Source organism: Eriocheir sinensis, chromosome 8, assembly GCF_024679095.1.
Source record: "Eriocheir sinensis breed Jianghai 21 chromosome 8, ASM2467909v1, whole genome shotgun sequence".
Lineage (NCBI taxonomy): Eukaryota > Metazoa > Arthropoda > Malacostraca > Decapoda > Varunidae > Eriocheir > Eriocheir sinensis.
Window position 1 is genome coordinate 12,472,122 of NC_066516.1, and position 23,789 is coordinate 12,495,910.

Below are 23,789 nucleotides of genomic sequence, written 5' to 3' on the forward strand. Positions count from 1 at the left end.
CTCCTTCAAAAAGAATGTACAATATTAGTCTTCCTTCCCCCTCGTCTCTTCCTTTATTAAACCTTCCCTCCCAGAATCCGTCCACGCGTTTTCCAGTCACCTCGCGCCGTCATGCAAAAGTTTACTCCATAATTTGCGTGTTTGTGTTCCCTCCTAATCTTAAAGGTGTTCTGTTTTGGGTGTAGATAGTTTGGCATTTCTCTTTTAGGTCAGTTCTCCTCTTTTAAGTCATTTCCACCTTCAAGTTATTTCTCTCCTTCACGCCATTTCCACCTTCAAGTTATTTCTCCCCTTCAAGTCATTTCCACCTTCAAGTTATTTCTCTCCTTCACGCCATTTCCACCTTCAAGTTATTTCTCCCCTTCACGCCATTTCCACCTTCAAGTTATTTCTCCCCTTCAAGTCATTTCCACCTCCAAGTTACTTCTCTCCTTTGGTTACTTCTCCTCTCAAGTTACGTATCTCCTTAGTTATTTATATTAGACTTGCACCTTATAATCGCACACACCCACTCACACACTTCTCCTTTTCTAGTTATATTTCTCTCGTCAAGTATTTATATGATAGTTCCACCTCATGACCCCAACACACACCTTTCTCCTATTGCTTGTTCCTCCTTCTCCTTCCCTTCCACCTACCTACCTACCTACCTACCTGCCTGACTGCCTACCTGCCTGCTTGTCTACCTGTCTCTCTTTAAAATGTTACAAGCTCCTCGTTCTCCCTCTCTCCCTCTCCCATGCTGTCTTCCTGTCATCTCTTCTTTCTCTCCCCTCTCCTCCTCCTCCTCTTTCCCTCCCTCCCTCCTCCTCCTCCTCCTTCCCTTCCTCCCTCCTTCCTCCTCCTTCTCAACCTCCTCCTCCTCTTGCTCCTCCTCCTCCTTCCATTCTTCCTTCGCTGTCTTTAATTAAACATTCATAGGACTTCGATTAATTACATTCGGTGTCTTTTCCATGCTAGCTCACGTCCTCCCAACGTAATGTAAAAAATAAAAAATAATAGTAAAATAATAATAGAGAAATGTCCAGATTCTACTTCATGACTATTATTTTTCTTGATTTTTTTGTATTTATTTGTTTGTTTATTTATTGGTTTTCTTAATTTATTTTCTTGTTTATAATTCATGTGTTTAGTCAGTCAGGCTTTTTTTAAGAGTTCGAAAAGGGAGGAGTAATGGTTGTTGATTTCAGAGCAAATTATGGTAGTGATTAATTAATTATGTTCGCTTAATTATCATTTTCGAATCTCAAATCACGTTCGCGGACGTCATTTTCAGGCACACGCGTTAATTTCGTGAATGCCAAAAAAAAAAAAAAGACAAAAAAGGAAAAGAAAAAAAAAAAAGATATCAAAGGATGCTGCCGGTATATGCATTTTTACGAGACTTCTTTTTTTTATTTTTTCGATGCAATAGTTTGATCGGATTTTTTGTTTTTTTCGGTCATTCAGATTCGCAAAATACACGCATGCAGATTTTAATGAATTCAACAACAAGAACAATAATAACAACAACAACAACAAAATAAACGTTGAAAGGTTAGTGTAGTGTAGTCATGCGTATTACATTGATCACCGTCCGCTGTGTGTTGTTTCTGATGCTTAAAAAGAACGAAACAGCTGGAAGCGCTCTCGTATCACCAATGTCATTTGAACGTTCGTGATTAAAAAGGGAAAGGAGGAGAGAGAGAGAGAGAGAGAGAGAGAGAGAGAGAGAGAGAGAGAGAGAGAGAGAGAGAGAGAGAGAGAGAGAGAGAGAGAGATACATAGATAGAGAAAAAATAGATAGAACGATAGATATAGATATAAAAGATAGATAAAGAGAAAAAATAGACAAATAGATAGATGTAGATATGATAGATAAATAGAGAGATTGAGAGGTAAATACAGAGAGAGAGAGAGAGAGAGAGAGAGAGAGAGAGAGAGAGAGAGAGAGAGAGAGAGAGAGAGAGAGAGAGAGAGAGAGAGAGAGAGAGAGAGAGAGAGAGAGAGAGAGAGAGATAGAGAGAGAAAGAGAAAGAAAGATAGATAAATAGAGAAAAAGTAAATAAAAGGAATGATGGATAAAAGAAAAGATAGATAAAGAGAAACTAGACAAGGCATGTAGATATGATAGATAAATAGAGATTGAGAGGTAAAAGGAGAGAGAGAGAGAGAGAGAGAGAGAGAGAGAGAGAGAGAGAGAGAGAGAGAGAGAGAGAGAGAGAGAGAGAGAGAGAGAGAGAGAAAACTTGTTGTGTATCTCCCCGAATCGAGAAGGCGCCGAAATATCCCGACTATTTCCGATTTCAGCAAACACCATCGTCATCATCAGCAGCAACTCGATACTGCTGGTGGTGTGGTGGCCTGGCGGTGCAGCCTCGGAGCCCCACCCTACCAACAACCAAACAACCAACCTGTGTCCCCCACCTCCTCCCTTCAACCACCTCAACCACCACCAACAACAACAATACCATCACCACCACCACTATGACAACAAAACAACAACAACAACAATATTAAAAACAATAACAAAAACAAAAGCTACTTATTATAACTACAACTACTACTACTACTACTACTACTACTACTACCACCTCTGTTATCAAGTCGTTTTCTTTTCCTCTTAGTAATTCCGTTCAAAAGTGCCGGAAATCTAATAACGCAGGGTAATGCACCGTAAGTTTTGATCGTACAACTAAAATAACAATATCAAGGCGAAAATCCTCCTCTCTCTCTCTCTCTCTCTCTCTCTCTCTCTCTCTCTCTCTCTCTCTCTCTCTCTCTCTGCGTTCCAATAATGTTTAGCAAAGGAAATTCGAAACTCTTCACAAGATATTTTAAGGACCCCACGCAGCAGTTTTCCCAAAAGTGAGAGTGGGTTAGGGGAGGGGGTTGGATGGGGGAGGAGGGGGGGAGGGGAGGGGGAGGATATAGGTGGTTGTGGGTCCGGAAGCATGCCGCCCCCCCTAACCCCCACCCCTTATTCCTCTCTACACCTCCCCTTCCCCCCCTCTCCACTTATCTCCCTTTCTCTCCATTTTCTGTTCATTCTTTCTCCACCTTTCTCCTTCCGTTTACTCTTATTCCTCATCTCTCTCTCTCTCTCTCTCTCTCTCTCTCTCTCTCTCTCTCTCTCTCTCTCTCTCTCTCTCCTATTCTGCCCCTCAAGGGAAGACGATAAAATATACATGTTGTCTGATAATGCATTTGTTGTTTCTGTCTTTATTTTTTACTCTCTCTCTCTCTCTCTCTCTCTCTCTCTCTCTCTCTCTCTCTCTCTCTCTCTCTCTCTCTCTCTCATTAGCCTAACGTAAGATAATGTATTGGAAGTCCTCAAGAAGCCCCACGGAGCCCCCCCAAAACACACACACACACACACACACACACACACACACACACATACATACACACCCGGAATTGCGTTCACCGCACCACACACTCACTCTAACCAACCAACATTTTTTTTTTTTTTGCTCAATTCACATAAACACTCGGCCTCGTTCTTTTTTTTTTTTTTTACTTTTTTTTTATTCAGTGTTTATATAAACGATCCCTGACAAAACTTTTACCAACTCCTGAAAAAAAATGCCGGAATGAAAAAAAAAAAAAAATAAATACCCGTGAAAAATGAGAATATTAATAGTTATCCAGAAACTCTCCACGAATATCACGGTTTATATTTTTATTTTATATTTTTTGTATTGCCACCCAAACTTATATTTTATTGCGGTTTGGAAGGAGAAAATAATACAGGTTCGTGCGTAGATATCGCTTTTGTTGCTCCTATACATTCATAACAGAAGGAATAGTCGACAAAATAATAATAATAGCGATAAAATAAAAGAAATAAAAAAGCCTACCTTCGTTACCACCACTACCACCATTAACAACAACAACAACAATAACAACAACAACAAAAACAAGAAAACACAAAAAACAATCAATAACAAAAATAAAAACAATAACAACAATTGCAACGAAAAACAAAAACGAAAGCAAAAACAAAATAACATCAACACAAACTTACATCGCTTTTGTTGCTTCTCTTATACACAAAACGGAACGAACAGTGGACAAATAAAATAATGATGAAATAAAATAGTGTAAAAAATAGAACTCCCGCTGGTGCACGCTTGTTTCAATCACAGCAATAACAACCAAGCGAGCGAAACAAACAAACAAAGAGATGGAAAAAGCGTAACAGAACAAAGTCATCGGATAAATTAAATATCAATAAGATAAAATAAAAGAATAAAAAAAAAAGTCTCCCACAGGTGCAAGTTTCCTTACAATCACTGCTGCAATAACGAGAGAGAGAGAGAGAGAGAGAGAGAGAGAGAGAGAGAGAGAGAGAGAGAGAGAGAGAGAGAGAGAGAGAGAGAGAGAGAGAGCAACCAACCAACCAAACGAGCGAAAAATGCCTTCCTTCCTTCCCCTCACGCAGAAAGAAGAAAAAAAAGAAAAAAAAAGTAGTATAGTAAAGAGTAGCCGTCAGCCCTCAGAAGCACAGGGGGGGTATGGGGGAGTTGGGGAGGGGGGGGGGAGTGATGTTATTGGGGGTAAACATGGAAGGTGTGTGCGTTCGTGTGTTCGTGTGTTCAGGTATGCCCAGTCAGTCAGTCGGTCAGTAACGTCGCTCCCTCCCCTCCCCTCCCCTCCTCCTCCCTCTGCGTTGTGTCAGTATGTCTTGTTTAATGATCAGTATTTGAGTCTGTGTTTGATCTCTTGTTTCTTCTCCTTTTTCTGCTGTTTCTCCTCCTCCTCCTCCAACTCCTCCTCCTCCTACTCCAACTCCTCCTCCTTCCTCCCCCTACTACTACTACTACTACTGCTACTACTACTACTACTACTACTACTGCTACTACTACTACAACTACTACCACTCTTACTTCAACTTCTCCATGCCTTGCCTTTTTACTGTTTTGTGTTTGTGTATCTTGCTGAATGGCCAGTACTCGAGTCTATGCATAATAGGTTTCAATACTTCTTTTAGTCCGTTTTTCTCCTACTTCTTTTCCTCCTCCTCCTCCTCCTCCTCTTCCTTCTTTATACCATCCCCTTTTGCTCTGTTTTCTGTCAGTGTATCTTGCTGAATGGCCAGTACTTGAGTCTATGCATAATAGGTTTCAATACTTCTTTTAGTCCGTTTTTCTCCTACTTCTTTTCCTCCTTCTCCTCCTCCTCCTCCTCCTTTATACCTCCCCTTTTTACTGTTTTGTGTCTGTGTACCTTGGCCAGCACTTGGGTCTGTATACACAAAAAGTCTTTACATATTTTCTTGTTATCCCTTTTCCTTTCTTCCTCCCTCCCTCTCCTCCTCAATACCTCCCACTTTTGACATCGCTTTGAGCCAGTAACTTTTTGGATTTCCAGTACTCGAGTCTGTGTACACAATAAGTCGTAACTTTTTAAATTTTTTCTCCCCTTCCTCCTCCTCCTCCTCCACAACTTCCCTTTTTTACCTTGTTTTGAGACAGTACCTTTTTGGATGGCTCTTATAGTACTCGAGTCTGTGGACACAATATGTTTTTACACTTTTTTAATCTCCTTCCTTCTCTTCCTCCTTCTCTTAAATACCTCCTCCTTTTACTGTTTTGTGTCAGTATACCTTATTGAATTTCCAGTACATTAGTCTGCATACACAACAAGCCTTACCAACCCTCTCTTTTTGGTATATTCGAACTGTCTTCTTTATGCCGGAGCAGCGCTAAGCAGACTTCGATGTTTTACTGCTCTGGTTACCTTGCTTAATTTCCAGTACATTAGTCTGTATACACAACAAGCCTTACCAACCCTCTCTTTTTGGTATATTCGAACTGTCTTCTTCTTTATGCCGGAGCAGCGCTGAGCAGACTTCGATGTTTTACTGCTCTGGTTACCTTGCTTAATTTCCAGTACATTAGTCTGCATACACAACAAGCCTTACCAACCCTCTCTTTTTGGTATATTCGAACTGTCTTCTTCTTTATGCCGGAGCAGCGCTAAGCAGACTTCGATGTTTTACTGTTCTGGTTACCTTACTGAAGCTGATTTCGTCGCTGTAAAAAAAATATAAAAATTCCCTCCCCCTTGTTTTGAGTCCGTAAACCTTTTTGTACTCCCAGAAGCATTGTTTTGATACAGCACCTTAGTTGTTTGTCTTCCCAGTTCTATGTTATGTCTACGCACCTAACGACACTGGTCTTGAACTGCAGGGACTGTGAATGCTCTCCTCTCCTCTTTCCCTTTCTTCCTCTTCCTCTCCTCCCCTCCCACTTATCCCCGCCCCTCTCCCCTTCCTTTTCTCTTCTTCCCCTCCTTCTCCCCTCCCACATCTCCCTGCTCCCTCCCCTCCCCTTTCTCTTCTTCTCCCCTCCAACATCTCCCTGCACCCTCCCCTGCCCTTCCTCTTCTTCCCCTCCTCCTCCACTCCAACATCTCCCTGCCCCCTCCCCTTCCCTTCCTCTTCTTCCCCTCCTCCTTCCCTCCCTCATCTCTCTACCTCTCTCCCATTCCCTTCCTCTTCTTCCCCTCCTGCTCCCCTCCCACATCTCCCTGCCCCCTCCCCTTCCCTTCCTCTTCTTCCCCTCCTTCTCCCCTCCCACATTTCCCTTCCCCTCCCTTCCTTCCTCGTCTTCCCCTTCTCCTTCCCTCCGTCATCTCCTTCCCCTCCTTCCTTCCTCTTCCCCTCCTCCTCCCTCCAACATCTCCCTGCCCCCTCCCCTTCCCTTCCTCGTCTTCCCCTCCTCCTCCCTCCCACATTTCCCCCCCCCTCCCTTCCCTCGTCTTCCCCTTCTCCTTCCCCTCCGTCATCTCCTTCCCCCTCCCTTCCTTCCTCTTCTTCCTCCTCCTCCCCTCCCATCTCCCCCTCCTCCTCCTTTCCTCCCTCATCTCTCTACCCCTCCCTTCCCTTCCTCGTCTTCCCTCCTCCTCCACTCCAACATCTCCCTGCCCCCTCCCCTTCCCTTCCTCTTCTTCCCCTCCTCCTCCCCTTCCTCATCTCTCTGCCCCCTTCCTTTCCCTTCCTCTTCTTCCCCTCCTGCTCCCCTCCCACATCTCCCTTCCCCTCCCTTCCTTCCTCATCTCTACCCCTCCCCTTCCTTCCTCTTCTTCCCTACTTCTCCCTCCCTCATCTCTACCCCCTCCCTTCCTTCCTCTTCTTCCTCCTTCCCTCCCTCATCTCTCTACCCCCTTCCCTTCCTCTTCTTCCCCTCCTCCACTTCCCTTCCCTCCTTCCCATTCTCTTATTCCCCTCCTCTTGCGCCACCTACTCCCCACCTTCCTCTCCCCTCCCTTCCCTTGTAATGTCACAGGCCATCCGTCTTTGGTGACACGTTTTCCTTTGAGAATAAATTAAGCTCCTGGAATCCTTTGTGAGAACGGCTTTAGATTCACAGTATTTCCTCCTTTTATATATTTATGTCAGTTCTCATATTATTACCCGCTTCGCAGCCTATTTCTTTTTCTTTTATTTATCAACTTTTATATTTCTCTTTTGCTCTATTCACGTAAACTAGCATAATATTTCCATTTTCCTTGTGTATTTTTCCCTTCTTGGTCAGGTTGCATAATTTCATTTCCTCATTTCCTCTTTGCTACGGGGTCAGATTGCATAACATTTTAACGTTTCTTTTGTTCTTTTCATTAAATAGTCAGCTCGTATAAAACTCCTTTGTCTTGTTTTCTTTTCCCTAAATGATCAAGTCACATCACATTTTTCTTTTATTTGTATTATTTCTTCTTTTTACCTAAATTATCAACTGGCATAACATTTCCCCTCTCCTTTTCTCTTCCCTAAATGATCAAGTCCTTGTTGTCTCTTCTATACATGAGTAAGTCGCATAACATTTTCCTTTTCCTTTTTCCTAAATTATCAACTCGCTTAATTTTCCCTTTTCCTACTCGCTAAACTATCAACTCGCATAACACTTCCCTTTTCCTACTCGCTAAACTATCAACTCGCTTAATTTTCCCTTTTCCTACTCGTTAAACTATCATCTCGCTTAATTTCCCCTTTTCCTACTCGCTAAACGGTCTGATAACAAGTGATTCAGTGCGCTCTCGTAACTCCGTGAACTGCAAAACACGGTCAAGAGTAGGTGGATCTGCTGCCAGGGGATGTAGTTGTAGACAGCCACTGCCGGACGGGGGGCGAGATGGAGGGGAGCGAAAGAGGATGATGGGCAAGGGGACGAGAGGGAGGAGGGGGCGGGGTGAGGGGGCGAGGGGGCGCTGCAATCCTCTCAAAAACCCTCCCGTGTCCTCAGTTCGTGTCCTCTTTGTGCCCTAATCAACACCCGAGAGCAGTTCAGCAAGCTCTCTAAAGGCGAATTATCCTGCTATTCTCACCGTTAACACATACACACACACACACACACACACACACACACACTGACGCTCACACACTTATGTATGCACGTATTTGATACTTGATAAATAGAACGCTTTGCCAGACGATATTGGGAGAGTAAATAGTATACAGAAGTTAAGGAATTATAATATTATAAGATGTAACACAATTAGGAACATTACGAGCTTAATTCTGCCCTTTGAAGATATAACTAGGTAAGAAATGATAAACACACACACACACACACACACACACACACACACACACACACACACACACTTATATAGGCTCGTTTTTATTTCATCTTATTTTATCAAAGTTATGCTTACGTCAGTGTTGCCATCTAGGGAGTGGACCACAAAATAATGTCCTCAGGTTCGAATCCCACTTCAGTATAACCACTCTTTCGGTATAACCAATTTCATCCTGTTCTCTGTGTTTGGGATCTGACAGTGTTGTGCGGTCTTTTGTGTGTGTGTGTGTGTGTGTGTGTGTGTGTGTCCTAATGTCATCTGTGCTTGGGGTTTAGTGTTTTAGGGTCTTTTTTAGTGTGTGTGTGTGTGTGTGTGTGTGTGTGTGTGTGTGTGTGTGTGTGTTTTACTTTGCTTTGCCCTTGAGCTGCTTCCCTTGAAAAAAAGAAAGCATGTATGCGATCGGGAATTAATCTATCAGTGTTCCCGTAACGCGGCCGCCCAGCGATAAATCCCCCCGTTCTATCGGCCTTCATCGGCTCCGCTTTACGAACATTGCCGGGAAAAGCAGGCATGGACCGGTCGAGTTTAGTATTATCATTATACATTTTTGTTTCATTGAATTATGCGGAAATACGAATGTAGCGGAGAAATGAGCGAGAATATGATGTGGTATTGTGTTTCTGATGTTCATGTTTCACCTTTTTTTCTTTCTTCCTTTTTTCCTTTTTTATTCGGTCTTACGTTCTTTCTTTTTTCCTTTTTTATTCTTTCTTTCTTTCTTCTTTTTTTCCTTTTTTATTCTTTCTTTCGTTCTATCTTTTTTCATCTTTCTTTTATTTTTTCTTTGTTTGTTTGTTTTTTTCTTTCTTTCCTTCTTTCTTTCTCTTTTCATCTTCTCTCTCTCTCTCTCTCTCTCTCTCTCTCTCTCTCTCTCTCTCTCTCTCTCTCTCTCTCTCTCTCTCTCTCTCTCTCTCTCTCTCTCTCTCTCTCTCTCTCTCTCTCTCTCGAAAAAGCTTATTACCCTAATATTGATGTGAAGAGCCAAGTGAAGTCCACGATAATTTTTTTTTTTTTTTTTTTTTTTTTTTTACTATTTTCTCGCTTCTCGGAAAGGCATTTATTTGTCTGTCAGTGTCGCCATAAAACTTCGCGGCACATGTAAATCACCGGGTAATTAGTTGATGTTTTTTGTTTGTCTGTATTTTTTTTTTTTTGGGGGGCGGCAGGAAGGAGGAGTGTTTTTTTTGTTTTGTTTTTGTTTATTTAATCCTCCTCATGATTTCAGGGGAATTAATGCGATGAAATTATTGTTGTTATCAAGATCTCTGGAATTAGCATATTAACTCTGTGTGCGTGCGTGTGTGTCTGTGCATGTGTGTGTGTGTGTGTGTGTGTGTGTGAGAGAGAGAGAGAGAGAGAGAGAGAGAGAGAGAGAGAGAGAGAGAGAGAGAGAGAGAATTGTATTTAGCTAACGTTCTATTTACATTTCCAATAACTTTTGATAGTCATGAAAATTATACGACAAGCTCAAAATAAAAAGAAAAACATCTCTTCCATCTTATGTTAATTAAACGGGAATCGATCGAATTTACCTGAGTCCACCTTCGCATTCGTTACCTTAATTACACACATCGAAAGAAAAATCATCACCAATATCATCATTATAGCGGTTATGTTTGTTGCTGTTGTTGTTATTAGTGGTGGTAGCAATGGTAGTGGTAGTTGCTTATTGTTGTTATTGTTGTTATTACTCTCAGTGCTGACGTAGAGTTAGTTACATCAATTTACCTCACAGTACACCTTGTCGTCTTGTTACGTATAGAGTATAGACGAAGGAAGTCAAGGTGAGGTGACCAAGAACAGAACGGATCAGAAACAAAAGGCAACGACCTGCGATTGGTGTGGCTTCTCCGCGAGGGGTCGAGCAGCGTTGCCAGATTGTCGTACTCAGCCTCCTATGTTTGCCTATTTCCGACCCAAAAACTGCCTCCTCGACCCCAATAACTGCCTTCATATATAGTTATCGTTAAAATGGTTAATTATTGGTGCTTTTGGCAATAGCTATGGCTCAGAAACCGGTAAATACGAGCCTCTGAGTACGATAATCTGGCATCGGTGGGGACGAGGCACCAGGAGGGGGAGGAATGTGGTCGTGATGGGGTCGTGATGGTGATGTTGGTGGAGGGAGGGAGTGTGGTGATGGGGCAGGCTGATAAAAAGAGCATTGAGGACGTGATGGTGAGGGAGGGAAGAAGAGAAAGAGGGAGGGGGAGGAGAAGGAAGCAATGGAGGTGAGGGGAAAGGAAGGTTGATGGTGAGTGACAATGGTGATGGTAGAGAGGCAAAGTAAGAAAAAGGCAGACATAGAAAGAGGATTAATTAAGAACGTGATGGTGAGAGAGAGGGAAGCAGAGAGAGAGAGAAGGGGAACATTAGTGATAAAGGGAAAGGAAGGTTGATGGTTCTGATAGTGTTGAAGATGGTGATGGTGAGAGAGAGGAGAGTGATAGTGAAGCACCCAGATAGAGAGAGCAATAGGGACATGATGGTGAGAGAGAGAGAGAGAGAGAGAGAGAGAGAGAGAGAGAGAAGTAGAGAGAGGAAGGAGTAAGGGGAACATTGGTGGTGGTGGTGGTGATGGTGATGATGAAGACAGCAGTGATAGTGAGGCAGGGAGATCATTGGGGACGCGAGGATGACGAAGGGAAGCAAAGAGAAGGAGGAAGAGAGAGATGGAGGTTAAGAGGAGCATGTTATTGAGGAAGAGGAAGAGGAAGAGGCAGAGGGTGAGGAAGGAAGAGGGAGAGAAAGAGAGACAGGCCCATTTGCTTTAGTGGTGATGAGGGTGGTGGAGTGGACCAAGGCCTACGAGACTTGGAGGGGAGATATAGAGTGGGGGTGATGGCGGTGGTGGGGTGAACAAACTAACGGGGGAGATAAAAAGTGGAGCTGATGGGGTGTTGAGATCGACAGACTTGGAGGGGAGATAAGAGTGGAGGTGATGGCTGTGGTGGGGTGAACAGGATAAGGGAGATAAGAATGGAGACGATGGGGGTGGTGGGGTGGACAGAGAGAGTGGGGAGACAAAGAGACAGCGACAGAGATGAGAGCGGAGGTGAGGGGAGCTGGGGTAGACAGAGAGACAGAGACAGAGATAAGAGGGGAGATGATGATGGTGGTATTGGGGTGAACAGAGGAAGTGGGGAGACAGACAGAGACAGAGAAAAGAGGGGAGATGATGGCGGTCTTGCGGTCTACAGAAAGAGTTGGGAGACGGAGACAGAGACAGAGATAAGAGAGAAGGTGATGGGGGTGTTAGGATGTCCGAAGAGAATAAGGAGAGAGAGAGACAGAGACAAGGAGGCAGCAAGGGATACATACATTGACGCAGACAGACAAACAGACAGGCAAACAGACAGACAAACACAACCACGTAGGAAAGGGACTTGGTGGTGGTGGAGCACAGCAGATTAAGGAAGCTCCAGAAAGTTCCAGTAATCAAGGGGAGAAGACAGCGAGGGGGGGAGAGGCCTGCTGATGAAGCCTTTGTGTTGGACAGGTGAAGGGAGACAGGTGGGGACAGATAGAGACAGATGAGGACAGGTAGGGACAAGTAGCGGCAGATGAGGATAGGTGGGGAGAGGTAGAGACAGGTAGGGATAGGTGGGGACAGATAAAGATAAATGGAGATAGGTGGAGACAGGTGGAGGGAGGTAGAGAGAGGTAGGGACAGATGAAGACAGCTGGAGACAGGCGAGAACAGGTAAAGACAATTGGAGACAGGTGGGGGACAGGTAGAGACAGATAGACAGGTGGAGACAGGTAGGGACAAGTTGGGGCATATGGGGATAGGATGGGAGAGGTAGAGACAGGCAGGGATAGGTGGGGACAGGTAGAGACAGATAGGCAGGTGACAGGTGGAGGCAGGTGAGCGCAGGTAGAGGTGAGTAACCGTTGCGTTGCGTTGGGCGGGGCTCCTTCCTTCTTCACGCTACAAAACGGTGCTCCTCATTCTCCTGTTACGTGTTAAAGTTCTCTCGTGCAAGTGTACAATCAGCCAAGAGAGTAAACCGGGTCTCAGAACATAAAGTAATATGAAAACGATGTAAAGCAAGCTCCATACGTGAAAAAATAAAAAAAATAAAAAGTTAATCAACACAGAAAATGAAGGAAAATAAAAGCTATAGAACATTAAGGAATATGAAAATTAATATGAGAAGGAATATGAAGTGAAATATAATAATGGAATACGACAAAGATTATAAAGGAATATAAAAAGAAATATGGAGGAATTATAAAAACCTAGAACATGAAAGAGTATGAAAAATATGCACCATACGCAAAAGTACCAGTCAAGAAAGTATATTCCCACTCCAGAACATGAAGAAATATGAAAACAGTCTGAAAATTATATATATACTGAGTTAGCAGCGTCTATCGTACCCAATGGTTATATACTGAGTTACCAGCGTCTATAGTACCCACTGGCTATATACTGAGTTTCCAGCGTCTATAGTACCCAATGGTTATATACTGAGTTAGCAGCGTCTATAGTACCCAATGGTTATATACTGAGTTACCAGCGTCTATAGTACCCAATGGTTATATACTGAGTTTCCAGCGTCTATAGTACCCAATGGTTATATACTGAGTTAGCAGCGTCTATAGTACCCAATGGCTATATACTGAGTTACCAGCGTCTGTAGTACCCAATGGTTATATACTGAGTTTCCAGCGTCTATAGTACCCAATGGCTATATACTGAGTTACCAGCGTCTATAGTACCCAATGGCTATATACTGAGTTACCAGCGTCTATAGTACCCAATGGCTATATACTGAGTTAGCAGCGTCTATAGTACCCACTGGTTATATACTGAGTTTCCAGCGTCTATAGTACCCAATGGTTATATACTGAGTTACCAGCGTCTATAGTACCCAATGGTTATATACTGAGTTACCAGCGTCTATAGTACCCAATGGTTATATACTGAGTTAGCAGCGTCTATAGTACCCAATGGTTATATACTGAGTTACCAGCGTCTATAGTACCCAATGGCTATATACTGAGTTTCCAGCGTCTATAGTACCCACTGGTTATATACTGAGTTTCCAGCGTCTATAGTACCCAATGGCTATATACTGAGTTTCCAGCGTCTATAGTACCCACTGGTTATATACTGAGTTACCAGCGTCTATAGTACCCAATGGCTATATACTGAGTTAGCAGCGTCTATAGTACCCAATGGCTATATACTGAGTTTCCAGCGTCTATAGTACCCAATGGCTATATACTGAGTTACCAGCGTCTATAGTACCCAATGGCTATATACTGAGTTACCAGCGTCTATAGTACCCAATGGCTATATACTGAGTTAGCAGCGTCTATAGTACCCACTGGTTATATACTGAGTTTCCAGCGTCTATAGTACCCAATGGCTATATACTGAGTTAGCAGCGTCTATAGTACCCAATGGCTATATACTGAGTTAGCAGCGTCTATAGTACCCACTGGTTATATACTGAGTTAGCAGCGTCTATAGTACCCAATGGCTATATACTGAGTTACCAGCGTCTATCGTACCCACTGGTTATATACTGAGTTACCAGCGTCTATAGTACCCACTGGTTATATACTGAGTTACCAGCGTCTATCGTACCCACTGGTTATATACTGAGTTACCAGCGTCTATCGTACCCACTGGTTATATACTGAGTTACCAGCGTCTATAGTACCCACTGGCTATATACTGAGTTACCAGCGTCTATCGTACCCAATGGCTATATACTGAGTTTCCAGCGTCTATAGTACCCAATGGCTATATACTGAGTTAGCAGCGTCTATAGTACCCAATGGCTATATACTGAGTTAGCAGCGTCTATAGTACCCAATGGCTATATACTGAGTTAGCAGCGTCTATAGTACCCAATGGCTATATACTGAGTTTCCAGCGTCTATAGTACCCAATGGTTATATACTGAGTTAGCAGCGTCTATAGTACCCAATGGCTATATACTGAGTTACCAGCGTCTATAGTACCCAATGGCTATATACTGAGTTAGCAGCGTCTATAGTACCCAATGGCTATATACTGAGTTAGCAGCGTCTATAGTACCCAATGGCTATATACTGAGTTACCAGCGTCTATAGTACCCAATGGCTATATACTGAGTTAGCAGCGTCTATAGTACCCAATGGTTATATACTGAGTTACCAGCGTCTATAGTACCCAATGGTTATATACTGAGTTACCAGCGTCTATAGTACCCAATGGTTATATACTGAGTTACCAGCGTCTATAGTACCCAATGGCTATATACTGAGTTACCAGCGTCTATAGTACCCAATGGTTTACGCTTATTTTCTATTCCATCCTTCAAACGTCAGCCGGTACATTATATGGGCACATGTACACACAAAGAAAAAAAATCCTTAAGAAATAAGCAAAAAGGTGGATAAAAATGTTTACCATATACATAACCAGCAGTATAAGGCTGGAAATGTAAACAGCGTGATTGAATTTTAGTAAGACTGTTTGCAGCGAGTAAACAGCGAGTCCGCAGTGGCACAAGGAAACAATTTACGAAGTTGGACACGAATCACGTTCTCAAACAATGGAACTTTAAATCATAAGCGCTGTGTTTGTCAAAGTAGTTTCTTGTGTGTATGTTGTAAGCACAGAGATTGGTTCCCCAACGAAAGAAGGAAAAATATACCAACAGTGGACATGAATCACGAACACGAAAAGGAATCGATCGGTGAATCATAAAATCGGGGAATAAATCTAAACAGTGACAGGTGGCGCCAGGGAAACAGAGAAACAGCAAGAAACAGAATCCCGTATTTCTTAACGCATCGGCACCTGAGTTCGCCCATTGCTAAAGCCTCTCGTAGAACGTCCTGGGATTTTCAAGGACTGTTTTGTGATCCCAGTGATAGTTTTACACGGCTTCTGCATCTTGAACGGGGAAAAAAGAAATCACCCTGAAAAAAACTGTTAATCTTCTCTGAGACCTTGGAAAATAGTCGTAATGGGGGAGCCCGATACGTTTAAGAATATGAGCCAATAGAGACCGATCAGCCTGGCGGTAAGGAAGTGTACCATCGCCTACAGAACCACATACGTTCGATAAATGAAGAATTATATTATGAAACTTCTACATCAAGACTGGAAACTAAAAGCACAAGACCTTGGAAAATAGTCGTAATGGGGAAGCCCAATACGTTTAAGAATATGAGCCAATAGAGACCGATCAGCCTGGCGGTAAGGAAGTGTACCATCGCCTACAGAACAACATACGTTCGATAAATGAAGAATTATATTATAAAACTTTTACATCAAGACTGGAAGCTAAAGGCACAAGACAAGCGAATGCAAATGCTTGAGAGAGACAGAGTCGTATCCTCAAATATTTCGGGCGTTCTCACAACATTTGATAAAGCTCTTGTAGAGGTTGTGGGTATTTGCATGGGTAGTTTTATGAGTCTAGTGAGTTTCATGACGAGGCTTCTGCAGCACGAACGTGAAAAAAACACTCATGAGAACCAGACTAATCTCCTTTGTAGCCTTTGGAAATAAATGTTGTGAGAGCCGAAAGCGTTTGAGAAAATTGGCCCTGTATTTTTTTTTTTTTTTTTTTTTTTTTTTTACAGCAGAGGAGTCAGTTCAAGGGCATAAAAAAGGTAACAACTGTGAAAACTGCTTGATAAAAAAAAGTATCTCGTCAAAGTTCAACCAGCCAAGAAAGTATAAACCCGGTCTCAGAACATGAAGTAATGTGAATAAAAAAGGTTTAAAACAGGTGACGAAATAACTAATACCAGCCGCTGCTTCTTTTTTTCTGATAATAGTGATGAAACAAACCCAGCAGCTGCAATCTGATAATGAAAATGGAAAAAGTGCAAATGTTTCCTTTCGCAAACATAAAAGATACAGACCCAACAACTGCAGTTTGATGATGAAAATGGAAATACTGCATACGATTCTATTCGCAAACATAGAAGATACAAAACCAACAGCTAAAGTATGACCATGAAAAAAGAAACAATGAACATGATTTCACTCGCAGACATGAAAAATCACCCAGCAGCCGCAGTTTGATAATGTAAATGGAAACACTGCATACGATTCTATTCGCAAACATAGAAGATACAGACACAATAGCTTCAGTTAGACAAGGAAAATGAAGGTAATGTACATGACTCCATTGGCAGACATGAAAGACAACCCAGCAGCCGCAGTTTGATAATGTAAATGGAAACACTGCATACGATTCTATTCGCAAACATGAAGATACAGGCACAATAGCTTCAGTTAGACAAGGAAAATGAAGGTAATGTACATGACTCCATTGGCAGACATGAAAGACAACCCAGCAGCCGCAGTTTGATAATGTAAATGGAAACACCGCACTTGATTCTCTTCCCAAACACATCAGATAAAGAACCAGCAGCTTGATAACGGGAAATGTAAATACTGTCCATGATTCCGTTCGCAAACACAGACCAACGAAAACACGGCAAAGGGTGACGGTGGAGGTGGACATGAATCTCGCTCACGGGCCAGACTATCGCACCGTAAATCATAAAGATGGCCAATAAAACGAAGCAGGATCGGGTGTGGGAGGGGGGCGCCGCGTCGTTACTCACACACTCACATGGCACGGGAGCGGAAAACGAGAGAGCAGGAAACAAAAACCCCGAATGAATACAAGCAACAGTAAACGAAGACGAGTGTGTGTGTGTGAGGAAGGGGAGAGGGAATGAGGTTTGAACAGAGTGATCTTCGCTTTGATTATGAGGGAAGGTGAGAAGGAGAGAGGGAGGAAGGGAGAGAGGGAGAAGACGGATGGAGGAAGGAAGAAACAGAAGGAATAGACAAAGGGACGAAGGGAGGGAAGAAGAGAGAAAGAAAAGGGAGAGACGAACTGTTGGGATGATTAATGGAGAGAGAAACAGAAGAGAAGGAAGGAGGGAAAGAGGGAGGGAAGAAGAAACGGTAGGAACGGACGGAGGAACGGAGGAAGAAACTGGAGGAAAGAATGGAGGAATGAGAGTGAGAGTGAACGAAAGAAACGATAAGAACGGACGAAGGAACGAAGGAAAGGAGAGAGAGAGAGAGAGAGAGAGAGAGAGAGAGAGAGAGAGAGAGTAGTAACGGAGGGAGAGACAAAGTTAGAGAGGGAAGGAGGAGGAAGAAACGGGATAAACGAACAGAAAGAAGGACGGAGGAAGGAAAGGAGAGAAAGGAAAGAGTAACAATAGAAACAGAAGGATGGGCAAAGTTAGGAAAGGAAGAAGATACAGGAAGGAGGAAAAGAGGAAGGGAAGGGTGGGAAAATTATGGTAAGAAACAAAGAGGAAGGAAGGGACTAAAGAAGGGAAGGAGACATAATCAATAGGAGAGAAGGTAAGAAGAAGAGAGGGAGGAAGGGAGAGAGGGAGAAGACGGGAGAGACGGATGGAAGGAGGAAGAAATGGAGAGGAAGAAACAGAAGGAATAGACGAAGGGACGAAGGGAGGCAAGGAGAGAGAAAGAAAAAGGGAGAGACGAACTGATGGACAAAGTTAGGGAAGAAGGAGGAAGAAACAAGGAGGAGGAAAAGAAGAAGGAAGAAGGGAAGGAAGGGAATATTAGGGTTGGAAGCGCAAGGAAGGACAAGAAGAAGGAAGAAGGGAAGGAGGGGAATATTAGGGTTAGAAGCGCAAGGAAGGACAAGAAGAAGGAAGAAGGGAAGGAAGGGAATATTAGGGTTAGAAGCGCAAGGAAGGACAAGAAGAAGGAAGAAGGGAAGGAGGGGAATATTAGGGTTAGAAGCGCAAGGAAGGAAAAGAAGAAGGAAGAAGGGAAGGAGGGGAATATTAGGGTTAGAAGCGCAAGGAAGGACAAGAAGAAGGAAGAAGGGAAGGAGGGGAATATTAGGGTTAGAAGCGCAAGGAAGGACAAGAAGAAGGAAGAAGGGAAGGAAGGGAATATTAGGGTTAGAAGCGCAAGGAAGGACAAGAAGAAGGAAGAAGGGAAGGAAGGGAATATTAGGGTTAGAAGCGCAAGGAAGGACAAGAAGAAGGAAGAAGGGAAGGAAGGGAATATTAGGGTTAGAAGCGCAAGGAAGGACAAGAAGAAGGAAGAAGGGAAGGAAAGGAATATTAGGGTTAGAAGCGCAAGGAAGGACATGAAGCCAGTGAAAAGCAACATGCACTGACAGCAACTATCGGGCGGTGACGTAACGTGATAGGGAAAAAAACTAACACACACACACACACACACACGCTGAGACTGTCCAAACTGGTCTTCATCTCCGGTCGGTCACGTTGGGTCTCTCTCAGCGTTGCCAGATTGTCGTACTCTGAACATTGCATTGGCCATTTTTAGTCTCCACGACTGTCGTAACCACACGAATAACAATAGAAAATTAAAGTCAGCGTTAAAACTGCTATTAATTGATGTTTTTTTGTGTGTTTTTTGCTATTGTTATCGGTCAGATACAACGAAAATGCAATGCGATGAGTACGATAATTTGGCAACGCTGCTCTCTCTCTCTCTCTCTCTCTCTCTCTCTCTCTCTCTCTCTCTCTCTCTCTCTCGTGGTTAGTTAAAAAGTTTTCGTACTCTTGCAATATTAAAATGATTCTTGGTATAAGTTTTCCTGGTGAGAAGGATTTATTTGCTGTTTGTGTTGCGTGATGGTTATGTTGCGAGAAACGAAGATATAAAAGAAAACAAATATTCAACACAAAATGCATCATGTTACCTGTTAACATATGAACGAAGGCAAAGGAAAGAAAATAATGAGGTAAAATAAGGAGGAGAGAGGAAGTAGGAGGAAAGGAAAAGGAAGGAGAGGGACAAGAAGGAAATGGGAGGAGAGGGAAGGGTAAGGAAGGGGAGGAGGAGAAGAGGAGGAGAGGGAAGGGAAAGGTTAGGTTAGAAAGAGAAGATCAAGCTGCCTGTGTGTGTGTGTGTGTGTGTGTGTGTGTGAAATGAGACACACACACACACACACACACACACACACATTTCCACTTCCGAATTCCACACAGCAGCAAGCAGACACAACACTTTCGTAAACATGTATCGTTCTTGTGTACATATCCCAAGTCGCTACATACACACACACACACCTGACTGAGCACACTGAAAGGTTGTATATCATCTCAGCCTCTTCCAATCTAGCGTTTCACTCACTCACTCACTTGATTCACTCCTTTCCTTCTCTCCCTCCCTCTCTGACTCCCTTCTTCCATGATTCCCTCCCTCAATCACTCCCTCTCTCCCTTTCTTTCCCTCCTTTATTACACAGTGCCTTCCCCACTCCCATACTTCTTCCCTTTCTCTCTTACTCCCTAATTCTTTGACTCTCTCCCATCCTCCCACTTTACCTTCCACACTCCCTTCCTCTCTCTCTCTCTCTCTCCCTCTAACTCCTTCCTTTACTCCCTCTCTCCCTTCCCCCCCTCCTTCCTTCCTTCCCTCCCTCCCTCTGTCACTCACTCACTCACTCACTCACTCACTCAATCGAGAAACACTGAAACCATGGCTGGAATAAAAACAACAGCGCAGAGAAACAAAGGAAAAAGAGAAAGAGCGAAGTTCAGGCGATAAATCATTTCTAGAAACGCAGGAAAGAGGAGGAAAAAAATGAAACAAAGAAAACAAAAGGTGAAAAAGGAAACCAGAAAACATAGATTAAAGAAAATAAAGAGAAACCAAAAGAAAGCGTGAAAAAGCTGGAAGGAAAAAATTGTGTGGGAAAAATAGAGGAGGATGAGAGAGAGAGAGAGAGAGAGAGAGAGAGAGAGAGAGAGAGAGAGAGAGAGAGAGAGAGAGAGGGAAGAGGAGGATGAGAGCAAAAAAAAAAAAAGCCACCCCATCACTAAATGCGCACAAACAAGGAAAGAAAATGAGAAAATAAAAAAAATAACGTGAGAGAGAGAGAGAGAGAGAAAAGGAATGAGGTATATACAGAATGACCTCTTCCGCCGAGAGAGAGAGAGAGAGAGAGAGAGAGAGAGAGAGAGAGAGAGAGAGAGACGGGGGAGGGAGGGAAGGAAGGAAGGCAGAAATCTTGTTGTAATAAGAGATTGGCATTGAAGGGCTTCTTAAGGGAGGTGGGTGGAGGGGGCAGGAGAGAGAGAGAGAGAGAGAGAGAGGATGGCAGGGTAAGATAGGAAGAACCTTATTACACACATTTGAACCGTTCTCTCTCTCTCTCTCTCTCTCTCTCTCTCTCACACACACACACACACACACACACACGGCCACAGTACATCTCACTTTAAGTTTTGTAAATCTTTTGGCGCATCAGCTGAGGTCAAGTTAGGTCAAAGGTTAGGAGGTCACTGGCCCGGCTAGTGTGTGGGTAGCCATTGTGTCGGCGTGATGACTGAGGATGTATATGTATAATTGTGTGTGTGTAGGGGGGGGGGGTTATGGGGTAAGGGGAGGCCAGATGTCAGTGGTATATTCTCATCTCTTTTAACATTATCGTATTCTTTGCTCTTTACAGCTTAGCATGGAGAGGTCATATGTACCGCATTGACCGACACCAAATATGATTGTGTCTGTGTGTGGTTGTTTGATTTTTTTTTTTTGGGGGGGGGAAGGGCAGATGCTAAAGTCATTATTCACTTCTTTTTCTACATCAGTTATTCATTATGCCAGTTACAGTTTAGGAGCATCGAATAGGATTGTGCGAACGTGTGTGTGTGTGTTTATATGAGGGGGGTAGGGGGGGGGGTTACTGTGTGAGGCAAATGCTGACGTCATTATTCATTTATTTTTCAACCTCATTTACTTTGCCCTTTAGAGTTTTGAATAGAAAAGACATATAACACTAGCAACCGAGGCTTCGAATAGGATTGTGTGTCCGTGTGTGTGTGTGTGTGTGTATCGGGGAGTCAGGGCAGATGCTTACGCCATTATTCATACATTTTTTCTTAACTTGATGTATTCTCTTTGCCTTTTACAGTTTAGAATAGAAAGGACATTCACGCAACACCAGCGGAAGGGGCTTCAAACAAGATTGCGTGTGTGTGGGGAGGGATGAGGGGGAGAGGCGGAAAAGGTTGTTGTTGTTGTTGTTAAGGGCAGATGCACACGTCATATTTTTTTTTTTTTTTAGCATCGTATATTCTTTGCCCTTTCATTTTTTTTCATCATAATTTTTTCACTCTTTTCAACAGCATATTCTTTCACTTTTTTCAACATCATATTCTTTCATTTTTTCAACATCATATTCTTTGCCCTTTCACTTCTTTTTCAACATCATATTCTTTCACTTCTTCCTCAGCATCATATTCTTTGCCCTTTCACTTCTTTTTCAACATCATATATATTCTTTCACCTTTTACAGCTTAGAACAGAAAGGACATACATACATACATACATACAGCATTACATATGGCGGGCGAGGCTTATAACGTAATTACTAGACGCAACACGATAATCCTTTTTCAATTAGGTAACTGTCATAATCCCCGTGTTTTATTCTGCCTCTATCATTGCATTTGGTTGGGTCTCGTGCGATGGTTTATTATTTTAAGGAGAGACACTTTTATAATATTGCTTTCGTGGTGGTGGTGGTGACGGTGGTGGTCGTGGTCGTGGTGGTGGTGACGGTAGTAGTAGTGGTAGTGGTGGTGGTCATGCTGGTGGTGGTGGTGGTGGTGACGATGCTGGTAGAGGTATAGTGGTGATGGTGGTGGTGGTGTAAGGAAGTCTGTTTTTTTCCGCTGTTCTTCTCCGCTGATCTTGTTCCCCATGCATTTCAATCCTCTTACAACGCGTTTCCATTCCCTTGTTCTCCCCTCTCTTTGTTTTCCCTTCTCCCCTTTCACTATTTGTATTTCTGCATCGTAATCTGTGCCCTCTCTTCCTTTTCCCCCAGCCCCCCTTCTCTCTCTCTCTCTCTCTCTCTCTCTCTCTCTCTCTCTCTCTCTCTCTCTCTCTCTCTCTCTCTCTCTCTCTCCACCGCGGTTAATGGATATGAGATGGTCGTGGAGCTTTCAGGAGGAGGAGGAGGAGGAAGAAGAAGAAGAAGAAGAAGAAGAAGAAGAAGAAGAAGAAGAGGAGGAGGAGGAGGAGTGACGCAGGTGTCGTAGCAGGTTCTTCCAAACTCCTTAACGAGATGCAAGTGCTAATGAGAGGGGGGAGGGGGAGGGGGGGATCTAGAGTGTGTGCGTGTGCGTGTGGCGTTGGATGGGGGGAGAGGGAGTGCATGTGGCGTGAGAGAGTATGTGTGTGTGTGTGTGTGTGTGTTTGAAGGGCTTCGCGTGTCACGGGTGCAGTCTCCACACACACACACACACACACACACAAGGCCGCCGCCTGTGTGCGTGGGAGAGTAATTGAGACAATCATGTGTGTCGTTTGATATTAGTGTTTGTCACGCAAGATGTCGCCGCTCCCACCCACACACCTGCACACACACACACACACACACACACACACACACGGTGAAAGTCAAGTCGAATCTCAAGCCTCCATATCGAGATGAATGTGTGTGTCAGTGATTTGGAAGAGGGGAAGGGAGAGATGGAGAAGGGTGGAGAGAGGGAAAGAAGAGAGGGGGAGAGGTGGGAGGAGAGGGGAAAAGGGGAGAGAGGGAAGAATGAGAGGAAGAGCTAAAGGGGGGAAGGGGAGTGAGGAAGGCGAGATGGGAAGGGGAGATGGGGAGAAGGGGAGGGAAGGAGGGAGGAGGTAGAGCAGACTGGTAGGTAGGTGGGTATAGGTAGCAGTAATAACCAGTAATGGGTAATAGCTGGAATAACGAGGCCAGAATTGTTATTGTCACTGCCGTCACGGTTGGAGTGATGTAACGGGTGCTGGGAGGTGACGGAGAGAAAGGTCGGGAGGGACGGAGGGAGGGGCCGGAGGAAGGGAAGGAGACGAGGAGAGGCAAGATGAGAACATGCGGCGCTGAGGTGTGAAAGGAATCATGTCTGAACCTCATTTCCAGCGCTAAGCCAGAGGAAGGGGGTCGGAAGGTGGAAGGGGAACATTATACTATTCCCTGCCTACCTGCTTACCTGCTCACCTGTTTGCCTGCTTGCCGTGGACCTCATAATCTTGGCGGCTGTCATAAATGGTAGCAGGGTGAGGCGATGCATCCCTCTCTCCCTCATATGTCATCTACGACTATTTAAAATTGTTATCAAATATTCTGTATACATTAGAAAAAAAATTGTCAGAGCAATGGTCAGGGAACCCCTCGAGCGGGCCACGCCCAAACTGCCTTCATTGCTGAGTCGGACTATAACATGCAGAATATTCAACTATCATAACTAAT

At 43.7% G+C, this 23,789-nt stretch overlaps 1 protein-coding gene across 1 annotated transcript in view; it reads left to right on the forward strand.

Annotated features, from left to right (window-relative positions):
- LOC126995529 (uncharacterized) overlaps nucleotides 1–23,789 on the forward strand; it is a 137,913-nt gene that overhangs the window by 23,534 nt on the left and 90,590 nt on the right. The window lies entirely within an intron of this gene.